The sequence below is a fragment of the Schistocerca gregaria genome, chromosome 1 (genome assembly GCF_023897955.1).
Source record: "Schistocerca gregaria isolate iqSchGreg1 chromosome 1, iqSchGreg1.2, whole genome shotgun sequence".
NCBI classification, from domain to species: domain Eukaryota; kingdom Metazoa; phylum Arthropoda; class Insecta; order Orthoptera; family Acrididae; genus Schistocerca; species Schistocerca gregaria.
In genome coordinates, this window is record NC_064920.1 from 739,392,377 (window position 1) to 739,403,406 (window position 11,030).

An 11,030-nucleotide genomic window follows, 5' to 3' on the forward strand; every position below is an offset into this window, starting at 1 on the left:
TGCATTTGATAGCTAAGGCAGAAGCTTGGCCAAAAATTATCTACATAAAGAATAAGTTAAAAACATCATTAATGACACACACTACAACAAATTAGGTAAGGAGAGTGTTAAAATGTGGGAAAAGATCACAATTCATACAACTAGTGGAAATTTAATGCAGATATTCACACACATCACGTTATGAATACAGAGTGTGTTGATTAATGATTGATAGATGCTATTGTTGCTTCATTTTCAGTTTTATGGCACTTTTCTGGCACTCCACTGTTGGATATAAATGAGACTTTGCTACACTTATCAGGACAGAGATCTTCCTGTTGGTTGACAAACTGTTACATTAAAACATACATTTTGCTGTGAAGCTCTTTATTAACATCACATGGAGACAAAACTCTCTTCCAAGAGAATAATATTTAAACAATTTGTATTATTTCTTTCCTATTCACTGAGTAATGATTTAGACAAGCTTTAAGACTGTCACACAAGTAACATGGAACATAAAAGCAATAGACAATAATTTCTGTTTTTCAATTGTTTGCCACACACTCTCCTTAGAAGGCATCACCAGACAGGTTTGTTAACGTCCAAATACAAAACTAGCCTCTGCCACTAACTCAAAGCATTTTGCCTGCCTTTTTGTCTATATAATGTAGAAATAGGAGTAAAAGTAAAATTTTGATGAAAGAGTGCTGACTTCTTAACAGCCATTCCTAGCTGCAGACAACTGACAATATACTTATTTCACATAAATGACATCAGTGCACCAAATAGGCTTTAACTTTTAGCTTTAAAATCTTTAACTTGGTTCACCTGATTATGTAGATTTTCTAGAACATCAAAACTAACTTGCAATGGAGAAAACTGACTGCACCCCAAGGCACTTACTCCATTACAAGAACATAAAATGCTTCATTCAAAATGGGCCAGTCTTGACAAATTCTACCCTACTAAGCCGATGGCTGGACCATATGACAAATCGTTTATTATTACCTCTGAAAAATTCAACTGCTGTAAATCTGAGTGCAAAGAAAGAATCCAGAATAATGAAAATTAGAGGTAGCTCTAGTTTGTATCTTGGCCACAGTCACGGCTTACATGACCTGTTTTCCCACACTTATAACAAGCCTTACTGCCACCAGTAGGACAGTCACGGGCAATATGCCCAGTTTTACTGCAGTTGTAACAAGAGGGGCCAGATGAAGCAGAATCTGGGCACTCACGTGCAATATGCCCAGTTTTATTGCAGTTGTAACAAGATGGTTCACTGGGACTCTGCTGGCAATCACGGGCAATGTGGCCAACACCATTGCACCGGTAGCAGCGGTCCTGCTCCTCCTTGCACTCACGAGCAAAATGGCCAAACCGGTTGCATTTGTAGCATTTCTGTTGATTGCTGGATCCACGGCGCTCATATCCTCCACCACCGGATCCACCTTCTGGACAATCACGAGCAAAATGTCCTGCCCGATTGCAGCGGTAGCACACGCTTGAACTCATACCTCACGATCTCCTAAAACAGCAACCATGAAAGTAAATTTACCTATACAATAAAAATCACAGTACTAGACAGTATTAATAAGCAAAGCATTTAGTAATTCTTTGCTGTCAGCACACACTCTCCCCACAATTATTTTTCAGAAATATTACCCAAAAGGCAAATAAAAAATATTATTATTATTATTATTATTATTGTTTCAGTTCTAAATAAAAGGGGAAGTCAAAGTTAAATTAACATCTAAAAGAACTGCAGAATTGCTATATCTTTACGTATGCAGCTTTCAGTGTGACATCCTACCCCGACAGCACTTTATTGTACAATTCTATATTTTGGCTGTTCACGAAACATTTCACCTAAAAAAATCACCATATCTTCATTCTGGGAATTCCTGCCATGCAATGTTTAGTGCATCTGGGACAGAAGAAGATATTATTTGGTGTTATACTGGAAAATATTGAGGAGGTGGACAGAAAAATTTGATAGCCAGCAGTAGCAGCAAGTGAGACCCATACAGAATGAGCAGGGGAATTGTCTTTGAGGAAACACATTTGGGGCAGTTACCCATGACAGATTTCACTTTGCAGTCTGTTAGCACCATGCCACAGCAGGCCTAAAAACCATACTTCATCACCTTGGCTGATGATGGTTGGGTCTTTATCTTTTTTGTGTCTTGGTGATACACCCAAATCTCATACATAGAGATTAGGTGGTTGAAGATGTCATCTGGACTTGCCTGACAGCAGTAACATTTCCACTGCTGCCTTTGTTTGGAAGGGCCTACACTTCTCTAATGATTACCATTCTCCAGAGATGAAGTCTGCCACTTTGTTCTTCACCATTTAGACTATTCTGACCATGCCATAAGCATATGCCATATGATGATGGGTTCTTATTGCTATACACTTCCACCAACTCAACATAAGATTGTTGCAGCATTTTCCCCTTCAAATGCAGGAAACTAATAATGCCATAATACTTAATTTTATTAATAGCCTATACCCTTTTGATTTAGCTCCTGTAGTATTTTGTTGTAGTACTTTTTTAGCACAGAGATTTCAGTGCACACCAGGACTGCAAAAATGTACCTGGGAAAGAAAATTTATTATGTAACTATTTTTTACAAGATAATTAAAACTTTTATCATTGCCTCTTGCATTTGATGACTGCTGGTTTTATGTACCTGACGACCTTCTGCATTTGTGGTATCAGCCTCAGTACCAACTGCAGTTAACAGAATACGAATTTCATGCCTACCCTTACATCTAAAAATACCTGTTTACATTTTTCACACGAGGACTGGCATTAATCAATCATTTTATTACAATTTTTCTATGTCTGCTACATGTAAATTCTTTCAATATTTCAGTACCCAAGGTTCAGATGAATGTAATTCCACTCTTAAGTACTGCTGACCTGTCACAGTTCTTCAATACCTGCACAATTTTTAGCACACTGAAAAATACACAATTTGTGATGAATGAGTATAGATGCAAATTCTTCCTTAAAACGCAAAATTATCTAATAAATGCTATTTCATAGCAAACTCTACCCAGATGATTTACTTTATCAAAAATAGTTTTATTTTCTGCATATGAATATCAAAAACGAGAATGTTCCAGTTTTGATTACAGTTACTGTAAATCATCAAGTGAAGCACAATTTCTCAAGACTGTGCGTAAGAATGAGTTTGCAACTTAAAAAGTGCATGAATGCAACAATGTGTCAATGGGCTTTACTTTGGTGTCACACCGATTCTGAGAATTTGAATGTTTGTACAACATTGTACAACAGACACACCACAGAATGCGATATAGTACTCAGCAAGGGGATCTAGCCTGTTAGAACAAAGAACCATGTGTCTGCTAATGAAAGTTCAAAAGTTGATAAAAACGGGCACTTAAACACGGCAGTGTTAGGTGGCAGGTGTTCTGAACTGTGGTTGCATCACGTACTGGTAGAGGTCAGGCCTGAACTACATCGTTTAACACTGACAATATTAACAAGCAATTACATGGTATTCATTACCAAATGCTCTGTGCTGTTCACTGTTCTCTTTTTTTGTTTTCAAATAAGTGAAGAAACTAATCTTTGTCCCTCACACAGTTCGATTACAACCATCCAAACACCAAAAGAAACTGGTGATGTCCAAGTCTGTGCGTCAAATTCCACCTCTGTAGAAACTTTAAACAAGGGTGTAGGCAGACTGCCCTTTAAGAGAGCTTGTTTCCCCACAGCAGTCCCCTTCTCTCTGCCAGAAAAAATTCTGTTATGCTTATGCTCGGAGCCAGTTGTCAGTTATAGTGTCTACACCATAATGCAACTGTAAAACAAAGCCAGTGCATGTACAACCTCTGACAAAGTTCGGTGAATAGTCCTGTAACATTAATGTAGATGAACTATTAACTAAAGTTACATTACTGTCCTTAGAAATAGTCACCTCCCATAACTATGCACCGCTAAGCTATGTATACATGTCCTGGAAACTTTGCACGAAGTCTTCCTTTGTGATATGTTCAAAAGCAGCATCATGGATGTCAGGAATCCTGTCAAATTTCTTTCCTTTCAAAACAACTTTGAGTCAAGGGAACAGAAATAAGCCTGGAGGATCGATATCTGGCGAGTACAATGGATATTCAAGTTTCACATAAATAGACAATGCCTTGGTACATGACTTTCCAGCCAATGCAATACTCGAGTTGAACATTCAAAAGGAGGACACACAGTTTCTAATTGTTGTATGAACCTTACCTGTGCTGTACTGTGGTGGTGAGGAAAGGGATGACTACCACTATGTAGAACACCTAAAGCATTAAAAACCACGACCTTAAAATTTCTCTTTACTCTATTAATCCAGGGTATATTTTGATAGAGGACAGATGATACTGTACGAAGCACAAGAAGACAGCAAGCACGGATGATTGTCTTATTACAAATTCTTATCTGAAACCTATCATAAAATTGCCTGTTGTACTACCATACAGCGAGACCTTCAGAAGTGGTTGTCCAAATTGCTGTACACACCGATACCTCTAATACCCAGTAGCAGGTCCACTTGCATTGATGCATGGACGGAAGCCAGTATTTGTCGTGGCATACTATCCACAAATTCATAAAGGCACTGTTGGTCCAGATTGTCCCACTCCTCAGCAGCAATTTGGCGTAGAGCCCTCAGAGTGGTTGGTGGGTTACATCGTCCATAAACAGCCCTTTTCCATCTATCCCAGGCACGTTTGATAGGGCTCATGTCTGGAGAACATGCTGGCCACTAGTCGAGCGATGTTATCCTGAAGGAAGTCATTGACAAGATGTGCACAATGGGGGCATGAATTGTCCATGAAGACAAATGCCTCGCCATGCTGCCGATATGTTTGCACTATTGGTCGGAGGATGGCATTCATGTATCATACAGCCGTTATGGTGCCTTCCATGAGCACCAGCAACATACGTCAGCCCCACATAATGCCACGCCAAAACAGCAGGGAACCTCCAACTTGCTGCATTCGCTGGATAGCAGGTCCGAGGGGTTCAGCCTGACCCGGTTGCCTCCAATGATTTTCTGGTTGAAGGCATATGCGACATTCATCGATGAAGAGAACATGATGCCAATCCTGAGTGGTCCATTCGGCATGTTATTGGGTCTATCTGTACCACACTGCATTGGTGTCGTCGCAAAGATGGAACTCGCCATGGAAGTCAGGAGTCAAGTTGCGCATCATGCAGCCTATTGCGCACAGTTTGAGTCTGAATACGACGTCCTGTGGCTGCATGAAAAGCATTATTCAACATGGTGGCGTTGCATCAGGTTTCCTCCAAGCCATAATCTGCAGGTAGCGGTCATCTATTGCAGCAGTACCCCTTGGGTGTCCTGAGCGAGGCATGTCATTGACAGTTCCTGTCTCTCTCTGTATCTCTCCATGTCTGAACATCATCACTTTGCTTCACTCTGAAACGCCTGGACACTTCCATGTTGAGAGCCCTTCCTGGCACAAAGTAACAATGTGGACATGATCAAACTGCGGTATTGACCACCTAGACAAGGTTGAACTACAGGCAACATGAGCCATGTACCTCCTTCCTGGTGGAATGACTGGAACTGATCGGCTGTTGGACCCCCTCCACCTTAGGTACGGTTCATGTATGGTTGTTTACATCGTTGGGCAGGTTTAGTGACATCTCTGAACAGTCAAAGGGACTGTGTGGTACTAAACATCTATCTTCAGGAGTTCTGGGTACCAGGGTGATCAAAACTTTTGATCTGTGTAAATATTTTTTGTGGAGGTCCACAGCCGCAACGTGTTTTAATACTGAAAACATGATCCAGGCAGGCTGTATGTATTTGATTGGCCAATTTCAACCTTTGCTAACAAAGAGATGGAGGGGCTGGCCAGTACTTACCTCAGCTCAGTACAGCCGATAGAAACACAAAAAACAACCGAAAATTTAAGCTCCTAGCTTTCGGAATAAATGTTCCTTCATCAGGGAGGAGAGAGGGGAAAGAAAGGGAAGAAGGGAAAGTGGATTTAGTTACTCACAACCCAGGTTGTGAAGCAACAGGGAAAGGAAAACAGGGAAGGTAGCAAGGATGGAGGCATGGTTGTCAGAGGGAAGCCAAAGATATTCTACTGCAGGTACTGTGCCAGCTTCAAACCAAAGAGGATGCATACAGAAGTAAAGAGGTGTATAGTATAAAGATGTAGGATGGAAAGATGCATGAATGGCTAAAGAGGAAAGGGAAAGAGGAGAAGACTGAAAAGTAAATGAGAGTGAGGTTGTTTAACGTAGGTTTAGTCCAGGGGGATGGCGGGATGAAAGGATGTGCTGGAGTGCAAGTTCCCATCTCCGCAGTTCAGAGGGACTGGTGTTGGGTGGGAGAAGCCAAATGGCACATACAGTGTAGCAGGTTCCTAGGTCCCTAGAATTATGCTGGAGGGCATGCTCCGCTACTGGGTATTTGACATCTCCTAGGCGGACAGTTCGTCTGTGTCCGTTCATGCGCTCAGCCAGTTTAGTTGTTGTCATACCGATGTAAAAGGCTGTGCAGTGCAGGCATGTCAGCTGATAAATGACATGTGTAGTCTCACACGTGGCCCTGCCTTGAATTGTGTATGTTTTCCTAGTAGCGGGGCTGGAGTAGGTGGTTGTGGGGGGATGCATGGGGCAGGTTTTGCAGCGGGGTCGGTTACAGGGGTAGGAACCGCTGGGTAGAGAAGGTAGTCTGGGAATATTGCAGGGTTTAACAAGGATGTTACGGAGGTTAGGGGGACGACGAAAGGCAACTCTGGGTGGTGTGGGGAGAATTTTGTCAACCCCTGTAACCGACCCCGCTGCAAAACCTGCCCCATGCATCCCCCCACAACCACCTACTCCAGCCCCGCTACTAGGAAAACATACACAATTCAAGGCAGGGCCACGTGTGAGACTACACATGTCATTTATCAGCTGACATGCCTGCACTGCACAGCCTTTTACATCGGTATGACAACAACTAAACTGGCTGAGCGCATGAACGGACACAGACGAACTGTCCGCCTAGGAGATGTCCAATACCCAGTAGCGGAGCATGCCCTCCAGCATAATTCCAGGGACCTAGGAACCTGCTACACTGTATGTGCCATTTGGCTTCTCCCACCCAACACTAGTCCCTCTGAACTGCGGAGACGGGAACTTGCACTCCAGCACATCCTTTCATCCCGCCATCCCCCTGGACTAAACCTACGTTAAACAACCTCACTCCCATTTACTTTTCAATCTTCTCCTCTTTCCCTTTCCTCTTTAGCCATTCATGCATCTTTCCATCCTACATCTTTATACTATACACCTCTTTACTTCTGTATGCATCCTCTTTGGTTTGAAGCTGGCACAGTACCTGCAGTAGAATATCTTTGGCTTCCCTCTGACAACCATGCCTCCATCCTTGCTACCTTCCCTGTTGCTTCATAACCTGGGTTGTGAGTAACTAAATCCACTTTCCCTTCTTCCCTTTCTTTCCCCCCTCTCCTCCCTGATGAAGGAACATTTATTCCGAAAGCTAGGAGCTTAAATTTTCGGTTGTTTTTTGTTTCTATCGGCTGTACTGAGCTGAGGTAAGTACTGGCCAGCCCCTCTATCTCTTTGTTAGTAATTGTTTCACATCTTTATATGAGATTTTCCATTAATTAATTTCAACCTTTGGTCATTTTCAAGTACATATCTTAAGTTATATCGTTGGTATACGCGCACACGGAATACGTCTTCTGTCTGTGCGTAAATGGCACAAAAACCATACACTATTAAGCATTGTTATTACTATTAGCAGTTCTTTTCTTACATTTTGCTTTGAATGGTAGTTCAACTTGATAGCTGCAAAATCTGGAAAGCCAATCTCGCAGAAGTAAGTTGTTGCACAAGGAATCAGGATCTTCCCTGTATTTTGGTTCAGCTCAAACTCGTTGCTAATATGTATCCAAAATGCCAACAAAGACACTTAGTTAAATTTACTCTACAAGGAAGTACCACAAGTGGTATCAGTAAGTAGTTGCTGATTTTGTATTTGACATGACAGTGCAGAAGCATTTTTCAATTATTTTGTAAGCCAATTAAAGCTATAAAAACCATCACTGAAATACTAGTGTTGCAAGATAATGAAGAAGGCAGACTTTCATCTACCTTGGAAATATTCATTTATCTATGACCTCTAACAGTGACACTAGAGAGCCAGGGGGATCTATCGAGCACACCACTTTCCATTCGGTTTTACCACAGCTAAAATTTCTGTATGAACTATTAAAACCTTCACTTTTCATTTCAAAACAGTACAGTTGCCTGATTACTTTGAAGTGTTAAGAATATTCAATTTCTCAAAAATGCAATTTCAATATAAAATCTCCATTACTGAGGCAGTCTGCCGAAGAGCAACTTTTCTCCTTTATGAAACAGACTATCTCACTTTCAAGTTCAAACATTCTTTTTAGTACTTTGCACCTTAAAGCCATTGAGCATTACTAAAAAGACCAACTGAGTGTTTTCAGCACCCAACCCCCTCACTTAGCACTTAAAGCCTTGAATTTATAGATTCTATCTTAATATTATTAACTTTTCTGTAACATTTGCAGGACTTCATGAAGGGATGCAAAAGTTCTTTAGTGATCAGAGCCTTTTGAAGCATCGTGAAGTGAGTCCATACTGAATCTGGAGCTAAAGCTTTAACTTTCAAATAAATCACCATCAACTCCAGACTGACATTCACTCCTCAATTTAGTCCTACAGAACTAGACATGTAAATAAATTTAAAAGAATCATTAACCTCCATCTATGTATACTCAGAAGCACTTACTCCGTGATACAAAATTTTGATTTTAAAAATGTTATGTTTTCAGTATCAGCCCATAGAACAGCAATTCTTCTCCAATGTTAAACTTGTCAATGGAACTCACATAAGCAATCAAATGATCAACTTCGTGATTATCAGTAGCTTTGTCCATATGAAGTGAAAAAATAGTTTTTACACAACTTACTGACAACTGCTTGAGAATATAATGATAAATGTCAAATTCTTCCATGCATTGTGTCATTAATGACATGAATACTTTTCATCTGTTGGGTAAATGAGTCACCAAACATTGTTGATGCTATATCCACTGCTGCTGATAAAAACAGCGTTATTTGTTGCATTGAGCAATCCTACCAGAAATCTGTACGAAGCTAAAATGGACTTAAAAGTAACATTCTTCATTTTAGCAAAGTTCTAGGCAGACAATGAAGCACCGTTTCCTAAAACAAATACTTTGGTTTACCATTCATTCAGGATGTCTGGTTTAAACGTGAGTAAACTGTCATGCTTCATGCTATCAGCAGCTAAAACGGTTAATTACACACTGCAGACATTCACCACCAGTGGCTGTTTTTCATGAAGCCTAGCAACAAATAGCAGTCATCACACCTTTGCATTAGGAATACCTCTTTTTCCTCTTTCAGTTGATGGACTACTGGTGTCTTCATGTATGTCGCTAATCAGGAAACACTTATTAATGCAGCCAAGTCTACCTTGGAAAGTCTTAAAGACTAAGGTGTTAAGATACATGAGCCAAAGCTTCTACTGCATGTGATAGTTAAGGATTCAGTTAATGTGCAGATGATAGTGGGCAATTCAGCCAACAGCTGATGTGACCCAGCTCACCCCATCACTTAATACATTGCTAAAAATATGACTGCAGTTGAACTGTTATCAACCAGGTCTGGTGTAATGCTGACATCTGGCAACAATGAATCTATATCAGTGGTATCATCTTTCTTCCAAGGAACCCCCCACTCAAACCTCCGTTTCAACTACAGTGAATGTTTTGAAACAAGTACTTAAGTTTAAGATGGATGAAATTGAAGGTGGAATGCTTAGCAAAATTTCAAGCTGTGTGTCTCGTTGTACTTTTCATTATGTTTATAATTTAGATGAATCTCACTGTTTATGTACTGCACTATTTTTTTTTTTTTTGCCAAAATGGCAACAGCAGTGGTGGTGGTTTATTTTTGCTAAACGTCTTGTTTTTCTGTCAGAAGTGTCATCAAGGATTAATACTGATTAATACCTACATTTCTCTTACTGCTGCATGAAATTTTGCTTCTTTCACCAAAAACTGCAGAAATACACCAAACTAAGTTGTTAATACAGTTGCATTGTGATGCAATCCTGAGAAGGTATTACTAAACAACCAATGCAGATAAGACAAGTTAATCTATACTATTACATGAAGACAAGTTTTGTTTAACATTGTAACAATAACTGTCAAATAGTTAACTGATGTACAGACTATAAGAGGCACCTTAATTTTCAAGCAATGTTTTTAAAGAAAAATAACATTTTCACTGTCAGTTTACAAAAATACTTTGTTTGCAAAACCAAACTGACCTTTAAAAACTCCCAAGGGAGGAGAGACGGTGGGTGCAAGGGCAGGCCACGTGGGGATTTGATTATATTGTTGTAAACACAAACAAATTCTCTTTTCATGAATATCTATTACACTGGTCATTGAAAATAACAGTAGCAGCTTTTACAATGAAGCAGATAAAGTAGATTAATCGTGTGATAAAATACTCCCTCTTTGTGTATGATTTTGAAATTTCCTGATGCATTGAGGTTCAAAGAAATTTTCAAGTCATAAATATTTTTAGCAGACTGACAATATTGTCATTGGTAGCCCTCTGTCTTGTTGGCAGCCAACCTTTTTATGAACTAAGGGCAGAGCACCTATTAGCAGTCCTTAAACCGTATTTTGGAGATTTGGACAATTTTTTCACAATGTTACCTCATATAGAAGATCAATTAATGGAGTTTTTACATCATCTCAACTCCAGCCATAAGAATATCCAGTTCACTATAAAATTAGAGAAAGATGGCTATCTGCCTTTCCTAGGTGTTTAGGAGACAGACAAATGAGTCTCTCTGGGGGCATTCAGTTTATCCTAAGTCCACATACACTGATATCTTTACAATCAAGTTATCATCTGTCAAATGAGTATGCTTGAAACACTTGTACACCTAACTCTCACAGTCTCAGAT

The 11,030-nt window shown here is 40.1% G+C and overlaps 1 long non-coding RNA gene across 1 annotated transcript in view; it reads right to left on the reverse strand.

The window, feature by feature from the left end:
• Positions 1-349: 349 nt before the first annotated feature.
• The window catches only part of LOC126267279 (uncharacterized), a 29,460-nt gene continuing 18,779 nt past the window's right edge, over positions 350-11,030 (reverse strand). The window contains exon 3 of the long non-coding RNA XR_007548976.1: positions 350-1,510. This is a non-coding gene — a long non-coding RNA (uncharacterized LOC126267279). The remainder of the gene's footprint in view (positions 1,511-11,030) is intronic.